Source organism: Fukomys damarensis, unplaced genomic scaffold (assembly GCF_012274545.1).
Source record: "Fukomys damarensis isolate Sample0158 unplaced genomic scaffold, DMR_v1.0_HiC HiC_scaffold_31, whole genome shotgun sequence".
Lineage (NCBI taxonomy): Eukaryota > Metazoa > Chordata > Mammalia > Rodentia > Bathyergidae > Fukomys > Fukomys damarensis.
The window spans coordinates 21,331,794-21,350,148 of record NW_022900943.1 but is presented as its reverse complement, the minus strand read 5'-3'; the positions used below and the strand labels follow the sequence as shown (position 1 = coordinate 21,350,148).

At 35.2% G+C, this 18,355-nt stretch overlaps 1 long non-coding RNA gene across 1 annotated transcript; it reads right to left on the bottom strand.

Moving 5' to 3' along the window:
- Positions 1–8,738: 8,738 nt before the first annotated feature.
- LOC104863174 lies at positions 8,739–12,541 on the bottom strand. The gene is made up of 3 exons (XR_780503.1): positions 12,490–12,541; positions 9,356–9,582; positions 8,739–8,873 (listed from the first exon to the last, which is right to left on the bottom strand). It is a non-coding gene; the product is annotated as an uncharacterized LOC104863174 (long non-coding RNA).
- Between the last annotated feature and the right edge of the window lie 5,814 nt (positions 12,542–18,355).

Here is an 18,355-nt window from a genome sequence, read left to right as displayed (position 1 = left end):
GTTATAAATGGCACACAGTCTTAGTTTGCAGGGTTATTATCGTTATTATTATTCTTGGTCATTATTGACATCGTATAAAGTACAGAAATAATTTTTTTTTTTGTCAAATTTCAACCTATCTCTGAAGCAGCTTACCACAGAGGTACAACTTTGCTGGATCTCAATTCAGAAAAACCGAAAAGACAAAATGAGATGTGTATGAATAATTCAGGAAAGAAATTCATTTTCTTAAATATATCTGATGTAGAGATAGAGATAAGTCATTTCTACGTATATCTGATGCAGATTGCCTATCTGATGATTGCTTTAAAATGCAACAGATTATCTCATCAGTTGTCTTTCCTTCCCTAACTGTGTTAGTAGTTGTGGTTTGCTGAAGTAGTTATACACTATAGTTTATTTTTGTTTTTTAACTTCATTTTCAATTAAGTTTATTGGTACTTTGGGTATACAGTACAGTTACATTCATCATTGGGATCTCGTACCTTTACATGACAGGTCTTGGTTCTCATTTTTTCCCCATTTCCCTGTCCTCCCTTCACCCCTCCTCCCTTTCCTATTTACAAAGACTTTGTTTCCATTTTTTTACTTTTCTCATATTTTTTCCTGTCCTTCCTTTCCCCTACCCTTCCCACTTTCCCTCCTCCGTTAGCCTTTTTCTTCCTATTTCACATTATCAGTTACACAATTTGAACCTTATTTACACTTTTAGTTTATCACACCAGAGAAACTATTTGGTATTTACACAAATTTATTTATTTCACTTCAGAATGTGGCCTCGATATGCATCTATTTAGCTCTGAGTGTCTCTAGTTTCTCATTCTTGATGATTGAGTAGTACTCCGTTTTACAGAAAAAACGTTCATATCTTCCTTATCCAGTCTCCAGTTGATGGGTAATTGGGCTGTTTCTAAGTTTTTGTTTGTTTGTTTTGTTTTGTACCGGGGATCAAACTTGAGCTTGTGAGGCAGGTGGCGGAACCACAGAGCTAAATCCCCAGCCCTATTTCCAAGTTGTAACTATTACAAACTGTGCTGCTATAAACACTATAGTCTTAATTTGCCTTTTCCCAGTGATCAATGAACCTCGCTACTTCTTGGTTATTGGATATGCTCTTTCTTGAACTGCCAGCTCAAGTGTTTAGCCCATTTTCTTATGGATTATCTATCTTATTAGTTTATTGGAGTCATTTATATGTACTACTTCCTTTGTACAAATTTAATGAACAGCCAAAACTTATTTATAGGTTTAAAGTTAAAAATTACTATTGTGGGCAGGAAGGAAATGTGGTGCTGGCAGTGTTCTGGCTTCTAACATAGGTGCTGTTTAAATGAGCATAATCATTTTGTGAAAATCTTCTGCCTGTAGAATTACGGTTTTTGCATTTTACTTTCTGTATTCCACCCTTCAACATTGTTGATATTAAAATAAAAGGGAAAAAGCAGACATACCTCAAAGTAGATATTATCTAAGAGAAATTTGATTCTCCTATATTTATTTTACACACACACATACCACACACCACAGGCATAACTGGGCGGATCTGAAGTTGCTTGCAATCATGAGCCCAGGGTAAGAACAAACACAGTAAGTACAGTGGATATGAATCTGATCTGCTCACGTTTTCCTGTCAGCATAGCACTGCAGAAGTTGACACCATTCCTAGGTTCCAGTTCTTAAAGCAGGTCCCATGACTGAGGTAATCAGCAATAGTTGAGATCACCCTACACCCAAAAACCAGATCTTTTTCTTTCCCATTTCATTGTATTTTCTGAAACATTGTATAGTTATGTTACTCAAAATGAGGGGAATAGCTGAATATTCATTTATATTAAACTTATTGCTCTTCTCAGTGTGAGTTTTTTAGGTGAATTTTAATTTGATGTATCACTTAAATAAATTTCTTTAAAAAAAAAAACTTACTGTCATTATTGAAGCCCCCAGATAGAAGCTAGGATTTTATCTGTTTGCCTCTGTACATTTTCTTTAGTGGGTGGGTAAAAATATCTTAGGGAAAATAAATCAAATTTGATGATAGCTTTTTATTTAAAACTGAGTGACTTAGAAAATATCAGTAAATGATTTGATAGCTTGATTATCGTGTATCTGTGGACAAAATCATACAAGGGTTCATAATGTTGTCTTTCTCATAAGACTTTTTTATATCTGATCTGATACCTCCATTCTTTCCTGTACTGTCACAAAGAAAGAAAATGAGAAATGTTACATTTGCTATTACAAATTTTATTCCAATAGATTTGCAGAACATTGTGGAGGAGGAAAATAAATGTGTGTTAAGGTCAAGAAGTCAGACAGTTGTTTATTTCAACTATAGCTGAGTTGCTTAAACCCACACTTGTGAAATTTTGAGTTTCTTAATGACAGTTTAAGTGCCACATATTTGGTACACAAATTCTTTTATAACCTTTAGTAATATCAGCTTTTGGAGTGAATTTATCCTTCCAGAACCTCAACCTAAAACCTTTGGATGATGAAAAAATAAAGAAATATTTAATTCATAGCAGAATTTTCGCATTATATTTATTTTATCAAATGATACCATCTATTAAGTTTTGCATGTTTATCAATAGGAAACTTGTTTACTATGAGTTGGAAAAGCTAAATTAAATAAAATATATTTGAAAGGCAATAGGAAATAAGAAACGAAAGATTAAAAAACAGGTATTATTTGTTCAAAAGCCCAGTAGTCATGCTTTACTAGGGCGAATGTAAAGGGACACAGACCTTTGGAAGATAATCTGGCAATTTTTACAAAGTTAAAAATAATCTTATCAGCAATTTGGGTTCTAGATTTTACCTAAATTAGTTGGAAAACTTATGTCCACACAAAAACACACGGGAATGTTTATAGCAATTTATACATAAGTACCAAAAATTACAAGCAACCATCATGTGTTTACAAGGTGAAAGAAGAAAAAATATATGATGCCATCAGAGAATGGAATTATTTAATCTTATTTTAAAATAAAAAGAAATACTATCAGACCAGGAAGAAGACAATTAGGTACACATTGCTAAGTGAGGAAAGTCAGTACAAAAATGCTTTATAGGTCTGGAATATATGACCCTAAACCGTGCCTCCTGAAAAAGGCAACTCTAAAATAAAATTTAAAAAAAAGATGCTTAGCAAAGGGCAGGAGTGGGGGACAGGAAAACAGGTGGAGCACAGGGAATGTTTAGGAATAGCATTTTTCCATTGGTGCTACGATGGTATATACATGCATTACACACGTGGCAAAACTCAAAGAACTTTACGACATGAAGAGTGAGCACCCATGTCATCTGGAATCATGGGTTAATAATAATTTACAAATATTGTTTCCCAAATATAATTAATGTACAACATCATTGCAGGATATTAAAGAGGAGAGGCAACAGAAACAAATGCAGTGTTTCAGCACTCTGAACTTTCTGCTCAATTTTTCTGTAATCCTAAAGTTTCTTTAAAAGCTAAAGTTATTAATAAAAAAAGTTCACTTAACTAAAATTCCTAAGAAATGTTAGAGCTATGCAGTTCCTGATATAATCATTCAAAATCACTATAGAATGCCAGGGATGGTGGCACATGCCTGTAATCCCAGCACTCAGGAGGCTGAGGCAGGAGGATCACTGTGAGTTCGAGACCAGCCTGGGCTATGTAGTGAGTTCCAGGTCAGTCTCAACTACATAGTGAGACCCCGTCTCAAAAAACAAAAACAAAACAAAAATCACTATAGGACCCAACCCCTCAAAACAGATCACATGTGTTATCCAGTGTAGCAAGTCTTAAAATAATTTTAGCTATAATAATTTTTAAAATACTGGGTTCCCATATTACACAATATGAATAATAAAGAGCTAAGTTTAAAAATACAGTGTGTGTGTGTGTGTGTGTGTGTGTGTGCTTATAAATAACATAATGTGTATATGTTATATATTTCATGGAAATATTTTATGGAAATAATGTAAAACCTCTGAGTTCAGAGACTATTATCTATTTCTGAGATCCTGATATTAAAAAAAACTGAGATATTAACATGGAATAATAAAAATTCTCATATAGAAAAATATAACTAAAATCAGAAGCTCTGTGGAACATCAACACTTCCTCTTGTGGATTAACAAAGGGTTATTAACAAAATATACTTGGAGCTCTTAGGAACTGTTGACAGAAAGAAAAGCAAATGGTTTAAGTAACAACGAACATAGTGAAAATATAAATATTCAGAGATGGAACCCAAATGATCAAACTGGAAAGCTATTCAAATTCGCCATCCGGAAGGAAACCCTGTTTGCAGGAACAGTGTTCTACTGATAAACACCCAGCACATTGCTGGTAACCAAAGCTTTCTACACCACCTTTCCAGGCAAAGCTAATAAGAGCGCTCTTAGGCTGGAGGAAGTGGCAGGTGAACAGTGGAGCGCTGGCCTAGGTTGCACAAGGTCCTAGGTTTGATCATCCACGTTCTCAGTGCTTCCTTATATGAAAATGACTACTAGCATAAAACACACACCAAAAAGGAGAGTTCTGAGGGGCAGGTAGGAAGCCAGGGGAAAGTAATTCCATACAAGCAAGCACAATAGAAAGTGTGAAGATTCTGAAAGGTTATTTGGAAAGAGGCTTTAGAATAGGCCTTGGATTAGGAAATTAAAACGAAAATGATGACCTTAATGTCAAAAGCATAGCTGAGAGAGATAGGTCTGAGAAAAGCACAGTATGTGGAATTAAGTACAGATCACTTTAGATACATTTAAGTTTTCATAAGCACCAAGTAAGCAAAGCAGAGCAGCAATTGGAAATAGGATTAGGAAATTGGGATTGCTTTGTGGTGCAGTTTAAGAGCTATTAAAGTGAGAAAAAACAACAGCATAATGAATGCAACAGGTTTCCAGAAGTTTTAGGAGCACAAAAAAACCAAACAGAGAGTTTCTTCCCTTTGCTCTCCAGAAAAGGGGGTATCTGTTCCACTGAGAATCCTCTCATACCCTCTTTCCCTGATGGAAGACGTGCTGAGAAGGAGAACAACACTTAATCCTCTAATCCGACACATGTAGCAGCACTAAAGGGATCAGGCTGAGATGTAGAGCTAACAAGAATTTCCAAACAAAATATGATGGGAAGAAACAGGAAGAAGACAACCATATACAAACCCAGAGGAGAGACCTGGAACAGATCCCTTCCTCACAGCCTCCCCTAGGAACCAGCCCATCTGACTCTTTAAAAGGAACTTCCACCCTCCGGAACTGTGAGACAGTGCATTTGTGTTGGTTAACCACCCAGTCTGCGCAGAATCAAGGCTAGATGCTCCTAGACCTAAGGGAGGAGATGAATATATCAGAATGTCTCCCCACGAAGCAGTTGTCTTTCTCAACCTGCAGAAGCACAGCCAAAGACACATCCCTAGGAGTGCATCCTCGGGTACATGCAGGTCGTGAACTGCTTGCACTTGAAAAAGAAAATTTTTCTCACTCATGGTGAGAAAGACACATTTTTTATATGGCTTTGGATAAAGAATAAGTGAACAGCAGAATAACCCTTTGGCTAATCTTTGTTTCTTGATGTCTTGAGAAATTGATTTTTATAGAGAGTTTTTCAGAGACTTTGCCCAGGGTATTCAGTTATCCTTGACTGTGACAAGCCCCTAAAGCAGCTGATTTCATTTTTTTGTTGCAAGACAGATAACAGAAATTTAAGGGAAAGCTGGGAGGCTTGAGTTTCACAATACATCACAGCTTTCTGAGCAAGTATAATGCAGGCAATAGACATAAGACCAGTGTTAACAGCCAAATAATTCAAAATGCCTTGTAAGATCATGAGAATCACACACATATTGGAAGCGCCTGCTGTGTAGTATATAAAATGCATTCTCTTAACTCTTTTTGGTATTTATTTTTTTATATATCCATATAAATATGGAGGATCACAAAACTGTCATAAAATGAGCATCAAAATATAACATAAGCTGGGGGCTGCACACTTTTATAACTATGATCAGCTTTAAGCTCAAAGCCAAACATGCAAATTCTAACATTTTCCCTAAATCTGATACATAACCAGAAGTCTTTTGGAGAGACTAAAAATAAGCAAAATACGAAAAAAAAAAAGAACTCTAAATTCCATGTATGATAGCCAGTTTCAGAAGAACCTTGAGAAATTCCTATTTAACTAATAGGTTTAAGTTAGGCAATCCAAGGAATTAAAGATCCCTAGGCTTCATCTGAAGCCCCTCTTCCCACTCAAAACAGTGTCCTGGTGCCTGGTTAAGGTTTTGCATTTTTAAAAGGCTATAGCAGGTGCTTGCAATATGCACACTGACGTTTAATTTCCATCTGGATGAACAAGAAGTCAGCTGCCTAGAGCTGAGGGCTATTTGCTGTAGAAAAGGTAAATTTGCTCAAAATACTCTAAGAGTAAAGAGAATAAAGGCTTACTTGAGTAAAGAGGGAACACAAAATAAAAACTCACTTGGATTAGAAATGATGGGTTAGGCAAATATTTTTATGGCATTTGATATTTGCAATATGGAAATGAATGCAGATCAGAGGAAGTGTTCATGCACTCCTTAAATCGCAGTGTCTCCTAAACTTCCTTTAAACTGAAACATCTAAGTTACATTTCTCTGTAGTTTACGTGCACTAAGTTCAATATAACTATGAGATACTGTTAAAATTCTATACATGGGGTTTTCTTGAAAACCAATACTTCTTTTAAGAGAATTATTAAATAGTAAATGTCACTTCCGTTAAAAAAACTTTTTGAAAAAAGTATTAATGTTGAAATTGTTTTGTGAACAAACTTGCTTTGCACAAGTAGTTACCAAACTTCTGAATGTCTAACTGTGGTTTCAGGACTTCAAAATTGCCCTGAGGCAGGGGAGTTGGGAAGGCAGATTTGGGAGGCGCTGTAGAGTTCCATCAGATCCTAAGGGGAAAATAGTACCATTCCTTCTCCAGAAATACACACACATTTACTTAATAGGCAGTTATGGTTATAGCATGACAGATTCTTAAAACTGAAATATGAAATCTTGGGGGAAAAACTATTTTAACTACGTTAACTATTTTTTTCCAAATTACTCATTCCACTGTAAGGAGAAGTAGTGGAAAAGTCACATTTTCCCCTAAAAGAGGCCAAGAGCAGAATTCCTTAAACTACTTGTGTCTCGAAGAAGCTGTAGTGTTTAATAATTACAGTAAAGTTATTTCACCTATTGAGACATGGTATTCTTTATTTGTGCAAGTCTTAAAGAGGCTTAGAAAAGACTTTAAACCTGACTTCTAGGTGAGGACCTTCTCTGAGTTGGAGATGTGTTTGTTGAAATCTTTACAAATTTTAAGACCCAGCTCAAAATCCAGTTTTGTGTACTATAATTTCAGATAATTTTAGAGAAAAGTGCCACTTCTCTAAAAAGAAAACGGGACATTAGTTGGCTCTTGAATATACAATAATTTCACTGGAATTTGTAGTTTCTCTGTTTTATCTTATCTCTCTTCCTTATTAGACTAAGTTGCTTTACGATTCGTTCTTGTTTGTGCCCAAACTATTCATAAGGCTTTGTGAATTGTAGATGCACACACAAAAGAAGCGACATTATTCACTGATTTACCAAAGTGATTCAACTATACTTCATAACTTTATTTTGAATCTCCAGAAATTATTAGCTATCACATACACTGTGTGCAATTCCAGGCATTAAGGACTCTATGATAAACAAAACAAAAATATCTATTGTTTCTCAACAACTTACATTTTAATGACATGAGATATCGCAGTATGTCAGAAAAATAAATTTAATCTCTTTTTCTTCCTATGGGATTTCCATAGTCTGCTGATTGACAGTGTATACTTTGAAATTGTGCTTTTGCTTTGGCACGTGTTTGATTGCAACCAACGAATCATAAATGGAAGATTGTCTCATGGCTTAGTTCATCTACTTATCAATGATGCATGATCCATATTTTCAATTTTAGAAAAAAACAAACCACCATAGGTGGACAACAAAAAGGCAATAATAATCAGAACTTGGAAGGCATTCAGATTTAGTTATCTGCCTCTTACGCTCATGCTGCGGAGATACCACATCCATCCATCCATCCATCATGTGGGCCAGAAAAGAGCTGTAAAAGGGGAGATCTGAAAAAAGCAGTGTCAGTTTTGCATCTAGGAGTGAAGGTCGAATGGAGAAGAAAAGGCATATTCATTCTGTGGGGAAGACAGACGCAGGGGCATGGACGGGACACATACGAAGTCAGTGTAACAGGAATAGCTGTTAACAGAGTAAGGCTGCAGCCCTGGCTCTTCACATTCTACATGAAGACCTAAGATGAGATGAGCGGCAATAAGCAACCATCACTATTTACTGAGTTATCACAAGAGGCTGGGCAGTGGCAGGTGGGTTTGATTATGGAGAAAGGTAGGAGTGATAGAGTCCAGAGGGAGGTGGATGATCTTACTAGTTAGAAAACATGGCGTCTTCACGGAAGGCAACGAGATGTATTTAGCAAAGGCAAATTTAAAACTAGCTTGTCAGAATTGTAATCCAGTGTTCACTTCCCTGTGCGATACAGAGTGTCTGATTTCTATTTTTAAATGTAAGACTCCTTTGGGTAGTCAGGATTGCTAGTACAGAATCTGTATTACAAAAGCTTAGGGGAAATGTTTTAGAAAGTTACTGAGGTATGTTTTATAACTCAAGATACGAACCTGGCCCTCAGGCTGTTTTGGAACCAGACATTTAAATGCTATTTCTGTTACTTATCTTTACATCTACCAAACTAGGTTTGGGGCTCATAGTCATGATCCCGGCAGGCAACATTTTTACTTTTGAATCTCACAGCTCCACTAACAGAGAAGAATTTTTGTCTTCTTCAGTCTGAAAAGATAAAAGTAAAAATCCTGTTGTAGTGTTTTGATTGGCTTCGCTTTGGTCAGTGGCTTATATTATATCTAAAACAATCCATTTTGGACAGAGTTCAACTATGATGATTAGAAGACCTCTCACTAGAGTCATTTGGTTGGTTTTTTACTCAAAAGAAAAGAGTGTTATTCACAATATCAGGCAAGAATTCTGCCTGAAAAGAATTCTTGTATAATTTTTGCAGTAATTTATGCTTACTATAGAATGTTAATTAGGTATAAATGTAGTATGCTACACTCATAAATAAGAGCAGAAAAAATAAATTCTTCCACAGGTTCTAAGTTAATCAGAGTAAATATCATCTCATAATTATTTTAGTATTAAAGTCAATTGGTTTAGTATATTATGTATTTGACATTTTTGCAAAACTAACAAATATGTGACCATTTGTGATGAACAGATATATGACATTTAAATATTATGTGAGTAAAGCCTACCTTATTTTGTTTTAAAAATTATCAGAGGTCTTCCTTTTGTTTCATTTATTCTTTGTCTTGGTGAAATATCTCAAGGATGGGGAAACAGTGTACCCCGTACTAATGTGTCATCATCTCTGTGAACTTTCTATGATTCCTTCATTTGTTCAAATCTGATCAGAATCCTTTCCACTTGTAGATATCATGCTTTGTGTTTTCTCTGCTGAATTCAGTAACAGCACTTTGGCCTAGATTGGTTGATTTGGTAGAAGGTGTGATTAGTTATGGAAGAATCAGTTATAGAAAGGAGAAGTTATAGGAATTAGTTATAGAAAAAATCAGAGGTGAAGATCACAAACTTCTACGATCTTCCACATCATGGACATTCAAATGGATAGTGCCTGAAAGGAACTGAATTGATATTATAAGAATTATTAAGGGGCCAGAGATTTAGCTCAGTGGTTCTGCCGCCTGCCTTGCAAGGACAAGGACCAGAGTTCAATCCCCAGTACCATAAAAAAAAAAAAAAGAATTATTAAAGCATCATTTTTTTCTGAATTTCATGGCTAGTTTAAGGAGTTTCCTTATTGCTTAAAAATCGGTTTATATTCAGAAGAACAAGAAGTTATAGTTAAAGTTTATAATCTTTGATCCTTAGCACTAAAAAAACATTGATCATCTACCCAAATTTCTAGAAGGCTCATGCGAATGATAAAGACCTCAAGTAGTGAGGATTTTCCATCATCTTACACTATGGAAAAGAATCACTTCACATTGGAATCTGAGAATACGTTTACTTGAATTCTTTGTATCAACACTTAAATCAATGACATATTCACTAAATCATTTGTGGTTATAACTTTAAAGAAATATGTATTATTAATGACTCCAAAAGAAAGCTTGAACCAGGTCCTAGAGAATAGAAAGTGACTGCCCAAAGCCGTGGAAGATTTATATACCTATTGCATTTAGATATCCTTTTAAAGGAAAGTAAAATATAAACCAAGTACATGTACTTGGTTTTAAGAAATAAAGAAAACATCATTCTATTAAAAACAATGTATTCTTTTTATGAAGTATCCTACCTTGTTTTTTATGTTCATATTTCAGTTCTCTTTTTTTCCTTTGGCAACAATACTCAGGTGGGTCTTCCACGCCCAGACCAGGCTGATTGAGTTCGGCTGGGCAGGCCAAGCTGACCATAAGTTAGGTCATCACAACTGTTTTTCCCTTTTCCTCTCTCAGTCTGAAGTTAAGACCTACTGACATGGCTTCCTCTCCTCCCACTGCGTGCCCTGACCTCTACATGCATTGTTAGTCTAGTGAGATCCAGTTCTCTACAATTTCCCAAATACTTCAGATTCCAACTTATACAGTTTGTTCATCTGATTCCCAGCAAAAACAGTCCCTGGTTTCTTTTCTTTCCAGTAGTCTTTGCTTTTTTGAAATCCCAACAGTAACCCACACTATGTGCTCCCCAATATTCTGATTCTGTCCTTAAGTGATCGCTTTCGGGGGGGATTTATGTTTATGCTTTCGTGGCCTTACGAGTTCCTTCAGAACATCCACTGTTTCTGATTCCTTTTTCGTTTAAACCTCAGAACTTTCATTATCAAAGGTGCCATTTTTGTTTCTCTGATGAAAAGACTGAGATGAAATTCACAGAATGTCAGGCTCGTTTTCCCTAAAGGAAAAGTGAATCAAGTGACAATATTTGAATGCAGGCCAGCTCATTGGCGAATGATTTCAATGTATAATAGTTATTTGAAGTTATGGTTACTTATGCATTCCAAGCCAGAATTAGAAAACTAAAATTTAAACACATAATTACAATTTAGGAGGAAGACTATGCTGAAGTTCTATGTAGTGACTTTGGTATGAATATATAGTTACTTGTGTGCTTAGCTCTATGTGTGTTTGATATTATCTTTTCCAACATAATGTATATTGCTTCAGTCATAGTTTGTTAATTCCATGTCTAATGCAGTGCCTGGCATATAGTAGGCACTTCATAAATATTTTCCAGTAAATAATGAATTATGATGTATCCCATAGTAGAGTGAGCTCATTTGTACAAGGAATATTTTGAGTCTAAGTTATCAGACAGGACACTCTGGTATACCCTAATAATTAGGAAGCTGATTATATTTCCTGGAAGGTATTCTAGGACTGCTTGTACAAGTAATTCAACACAAGTCTCATGATTGGGCAACAGAGGTAGAAAATTTATATCTGGGAAATCAATTCTAGTTTCAGTTTCTGCATTCTGATATTCCTCTTCCCCACTTTCTTCAACTGAAAACAAGACTCTTCACTGATAATGATACGATGACAATAACTATGAATGGATTTCTTGTTTAATAAGCTGTTATATGCATGCTATTGAACATTTGGAGTGGAACAGAATGGACTTGGCATTGATCTCATTGTGAGGAAAAATAAGTATTATGTGAGTATAATTTAAAAACCTAACTAGAAGGTGGTGGTTTGCAGTAAGGAGCATATTCAACATGAAGCCAAGTTAGGACATCAAAAATAAAAGATGCCCTGCTAAACCAAGCATGGTGGCACATGCCTGTAATCCCAGCACTCAGAAGGCTGAGGCAGGAGGAGCTCCACGAGTTCAAGGACACCCTGGAAGACCCTGTCTCAAAATAAATGAAAGAAGCCCCGGTGTGGACATGTTACAAAGTAACTTATATGTGGACTTTCTGGAGTTATTTGAAATCAGATTAGTGAGGAGGGAATTTTGTCTTCCTGGTAAACCTGAATTAACTGTCTTTGTTTCTCTAATTCTTTGGCTACTGCCAATATAAAAATACATCCCCAGTCAATCAGCAACCTTTCTGAACCCATGACACTGAAACTCTGAAACATAAAACTGCAGGGCATTGTATCCAGGTAGGTGAGTAGTGCAGGGGTGATGTAATGCTGCTTATGTATGGGTGACTAGTTACTCTCTGTGGCTTAAGACTGAAACCCAACAGACCCCACCCTCCAGTATATACGCACACACATTCTGAAACCCCAGACAGGCTTGGACTTCTCTGAAAGGGGCAAATAGAAACATCCAGGTAGACAGATGCTTGGCAGCCTCAAGACCATTCCTGGGAACTTTCAGGGTGCAAGCAGGTTTCACTCTGTGAGGTTCTTACCCAAGTGATCCTCTCTGCTAGAGAAGACATGTTGCCCTTTCTAGGACAGGTCTGATCGTGCACGTTATACAACTGAACTTGTTCTGTCATAGAACAGATACATGCATGTGTGTGTGCCTCTGTGACATCATCCACTCAATATGGAGGTCCCTAGATAGCCATACCTTAAATCTCTCAGTATTTTGACTCTGTAATAATTGGTAGCATTTAATTATAAAATGTTTAAAGGCAGCGAAGCAGTTGCCTCTGTCATCAGGTTGGGATTAAAGGCAGCACAATTATGGCATTGTGTTCCTGCTACTTAGGGTTCTTGACCTGAAGCTTCCTTGGTACTTCGCTGAGCAACGTTACAGAGACACTTCCAGGAAAATAAAGCCAGTATAAACCGAGGCAAGTTCTTCTACGCATGGCCTCTGTCCAACAGAAAGCCACATAATTTGGAAAATACAATATTAAAACTACATTTAATAGAACAATTGGTATTAACATGTTATAGTTATAACATCTCAAAAAGTGCTTGCAGATACTTTTCCTATTAATGAATTTTGTGTATTTATAAATGTGTGCTTATTTTTTAGCTTAGAAAAGCTTCCTTGGCACTACTGTGCCAATAAAGTCTATCATTAATCACCTGGAACTTGTTCTTCTGATTACCTCACTCATGAATTGCCACATAATCATACTGAGAATAGAAAGACTAAGCGGTTGCTTTCTTCTCAAACACGTAACTACAAAGGCTTTTTGCTTTTCTCAGGGTTTGGTATCAAACTCAGGGGTAAACTGCCACTGCTATACATCCCCAGCCCTTTTTATTTTTTTATTTTAAAACAGTGCTTCAGTACATGGCCCAGGCTGGCCTTGAACTTGTGATCCTGTTGCCTCAGACTCACAAATAGCTGTTACTCTGGGCATGTGCCACAGCCTTTGGCAACTTCAGAGCCTTTGAAATCAAAGGTAAAGCAGTGAGATTCTATCTTCTACATCAGTCAAAGGTGAAACTTTCAGTTGGTTTCATATGCTGTTAGTTAAAAAAAAAAAAATGTACTGTAATTCCAACTACTCAGAAGGTTAGGCAGAACCTAACTCAGAAGCCGGAATGTAATGGTACAGCACTTGTTAAATACATATGAGACCCTGGGTTCCAAGTGCAGTATTGTGAGATGGTGAGAAGGAAAAAAAAACTCTGCTTCACAAATATTTATTCCATCCTCACCACCTCACAACTGGGAAAGCTGATACAATCATTACACATGTTTCAAAACTGAAGTCCAGTGAGTTGAAATTAGCTAAAATTAAGAATTAGTACTTATGGGAGTTGAGACTTGAATACAGTTTTTTCCTTTGACTGCGGAGCTCTCTACGTTATTAGTTCACAGTGACAATTTGTTTAGTTATTTGAAGTTATCTAAAGTTTTACCTAGAAAATAAATTTATAAGCTGACAATAAAACCAAATAGTGAAGCTTTTGTGACAAAGAGCCTATATATAGCTACTTTTTAATTCAGTATAGTAGCCTGGTGAACTCCTACACCTACAGTTCCATTGCCATGGGAGATAAAACCACAGATATCCACTTTGACCTCCTCTCTAGGTGGGTGTGAGAACTTCAGAAATATACTTTTCCTTCTTACTTTATCATTACTCAATGTCCTGTATATTTCCTGATAAACCAGCTATTCTGGAATTAACACTCATCCTCCGTTCATGCTTTTGAAAAGTTTCTTTCGTTCTGAAATCTTTTGTTCCTGGTAGTTTTTCATACCTGGCAGTTGAAACAAAGCTAGCTGATGAAATAATGAGACAGTTTGATTTATTCACTGGCCTTAAAAAGAAAAGGAATGAAAAAAACAAAAGCATCAACTTGCCTGGTTTTTGACCACTTCTCTCATCTTTCCGCTGGTTAATTGTTCTTGAACTTTGCTAACACTTTGTGGCTTTCTTTGGTTTCATCTCTGAAATTCATTCATTGAATTAGCTTTTGCCCATTAGTTCTCATGTCAAAAAAATCTGTTGTGACTTCGATTATATTCACTGAAATCATTAACTATAAATAAATGATTTGATTTCAGTTTTTTCCATAAGAAAAAGAAATAAGCTGACTCTCCAGATGAATTTCTTTGTATTTTTTGTTTCAAGTAACTTATAAGTCCTTTAAAACGTGTAAGTCCTTTAAATTTTTAGATCTAAATTATATTGATTATAGCAAGTACAAAATATCATTATTCCATCTTTGAAAGAAACTAATAAAAAAAGCATGAATTTGTCAGCTACATAATAATAAACATGTTTTTTATTAACTCACATATTTTAGAGAGTAATCAAATTCACCAAGCTTCTAAGTGCTTTGCCACTTTGTATCTAAAATGTATTTAAATAATTGATGACTTTATTGTTTGGAGTGAATACATGCTTTATCTTTTGAGAATTTAAAAAGTTTGTGATGTAATATTCTACTTACATCAATTAGGAGAAAGATAATAATTTTGAAAAAAATATTAATAATTTCATCTTAAAAACTATTGAAGAGCAAAAAATAAATCCTCCTCTTTCTCAAGCTAATTATGATGTTTACCTTAGATGTTTATAAAAACTCATAAAGATGATTTCTCTGTAAGAAAAAAACCTTTACAATTTTTATAGGTTCTGGCTAAAAATTCTCATAATTGTTTTAAAAAGAAAGAAATGGGCAAAAATCTAATAATCACTGTATTTCTTTTAAAGGTAATAAATTTGAGAAAGAATACAACAACAACAACAACAACAAAATCTCCCAAGAGTTCCATGTTTCCAGGTGAGGTGAGATTAGAAAATTTTTGAGGAACCATTAAAAGATCTTTTGTCTCTTCCTTGAGAGGGATTACTGGTTCCTGTTTCAGCACAGTTTCAAAAAGAGGAGAAGTGTAGTTACATGTTTTTGGAAATATCCTGTGCCGTTTGACAGAACCGTGGTTCCTGTCAGGATGACAAGACTCCTTCCTGAGTGTGTAGCAAAACTGGTGTGGAAACACAGTGAGTGTCAGCCTGAAGGTGCTTTCCGGTCGTAGCTGGATTGTGGACAGTTACCTCAGCTGTCATGAACTCTGCAGGTGAAACATATTCTAGGCACAGACGCTGGGACTTGTTACAACTGGCTCATCAGGGTGAGGACATATAATAGTCAATCGAAGGAAAACTACAGCACACACAAAATGCAAACATCAAGTCATCTGTTGGCCAGCATCTTGGATATTTTATTAAGGAAAGAATATCTTGGCTCTCTGTGGTATTTAGTGTGAATAAAAAATGCTCATGAGTAGCTCATTTTTATCAATAACGTGTCAGTTTTATACATTGTCTACAAAGTTTTAAATATAAAGATTTGTCCACTCCTTCATTATTTTGTTTATGGAAAGATACAGAAGAACTTATTCATCCAGAAAATAATTTTACCTGAACTTCAGTGTAAAGAAACTTTGAACTGTGACTATTTTTAATTAGGTCATTACTTAAACATCAGATAAAAGTTAGGAGTGGCAAGTTATTTAACCAAATTAATATTATAACCTAATTTTGCAGAACCAGTCATTATAAAATAAATCTACAATTTACAAAATAAACCAATGACATTGGATGAAGATTTAAAGCTAGAATTAAGTTGCTACCAATCAATCTGTATATTTCTCTCCCTATTTGTTGCATGTCTTATGGGTAACACCTGAACATTTTCCACAAAGAAATCCTTTGTCTAAAATCAGCTTTGATAGTGTTTCTGGTTTTTCTTTATTCCTTCTTAAGTAATAAAGGTAAAAGACAACCTTTATAGATCAAACATTGTAGGACATTAGGGAAAGGTTCGTCACATGCATTTCCAAAGATAATTCTTGTAACAGCTTTGTAAACGCATCACCCCTATTATCCTACTTTACACTGGGCTCGTGTGGGTTATGTAATTTTGAACACTTCATGTTGCTGAGTGAGGGAGCAAAGGCTTAAATTCAGAGAAATTATTCTCCATAGACTAGACTTGAAAAAATACGTCTTATGTAATCTCAGTATAGGCTTTCTTACAAAACTTTATTTCAAATTACATATCTATTTCACTTTTTTTCAGTTTATTATTAGGCAGGCTTCAAATTTTACTACTTTGACAAAATAAAAAAAAACATAGAAATAAAACTATTCACTAAACACACATATTCAGCCATACATGGTTTGTTGGTTGGTGATTTTTAAAAACATAATTTATTGCAGAAATCCTTCAGCAAGTGGCTTGATGTTTGATTCCTCATCAATCATTGAGATAGTGTCACTTAAATTTCTTAAACCTATGGAAAGACATGAAAAATTATGGTATATATATTTTTAATTGAGTTTATTGGTACATTTTAGGTATACAGTACAGTTACATTCACTACTGGGATCTTGCACCTTTACATGACAGGTCTTGGTTCTCATATTTCCCCTTGTCCCTGCCCTCCCTTCACCCCCTCCTCCCCACCCCGTTTACAAACACTTTATTTCCATTTTTTCATTTTCTCATATTTTTTTCTTTTCCCTTATTCCCTTTCCCCTACCCTTCCCACTTTCCCTACACCTTTAGCCCTTTTCTTCCTATTTCACATTGTCAATTATCTCATTAGGATCTTATGTACTATTATAGTTTTTCACACCAGAGAAACTATTCAGTATTTGCAGATTTGTGACTTATTTATTTCACTTAGGAGTATATCCTCAATAGGTATCCATTTTTCTATGAAAGAATAATTTCAGTGATATATGTGCACCTATGTTTATAGAGGCACAGTTGGTAATAGCTAAAACTTGGAAACAGCCCATTTGCCCATCAGTTGGAAACTGGATAAAGAAGATGTGATTTTTCTATAAAATGGAATATTACTCAGCCATAAAGAATGAGAAATTAGATTCATTCATTGGTATATATATTTTAAGGATAATAAAAGGATATAAAATAATATATAAACTAATAGCAGAATTTCTACAATTAAGTACTAAAGATCTTAGCAGTTTCTCTGTGCCTGAATTTCCTGTGTGAAAAATATGCAAAACAAAAGTCTGTGTACAAATTTAGCATGATACATGGTATATATATTTTTCTCAGTAAAGATTTGGGCATTTTGTTTCTGTTTTTATGGATTTATTTGGTCACAACAGATGTAGACTGTACTCTAAAACAAGAAAGAAACCAGTTTCTAATTTAAATGTCACTAATCAGACCATAGCAAAGAAAATATTTCTCAAAGATAATGGTGAATTTTAAAAGTAGATATCTGGTTATTCTTTTTTAAAAGATTACTTGGCAATTTTGCATTTTTCATAATGAAACAGGACTTACATTGGGGAAGAGGTTCTTTCTTCACTTCACTGATGTTCTCTGCAATTGTTGCTGTTTTTAAAGATGCATAATTCAATATCCCTACTAAGAGTTGGCCCTTAAGGAAAATAGACTAGAAGACACTTTAAAAAGGTGAAAAGAAACAAATGAGTTATTTATTGTTCCATTTTTTATTGTGTTTACAAGTAACCTTTCAGGAAAAGCAAGATGTTTATCATTTTATCATCAGAATGCTACAGTTATTCCTTATTTTGGTTTCTACGAGGGACAGATTCCAGAACATTTCAGAGGTACCCCAATCTGCAGAAGCTGTACCCCCTTGTATAAATTGGTGCAATATTGACATAGAACCCACCCTCATTCTCTCAGACACTTTAAATCATCTCTAGAATACTTATACTATTGAATAAAATATAAGTGGTAGGTAAATCATTGTTATATGCTCATTGTCTACAGAAAAAAATCACTTGCATGTCCAGGACAGACACATTTTTTTCAAATATCTAGGATCCACAGTTCTTTGGATCCCTGGAT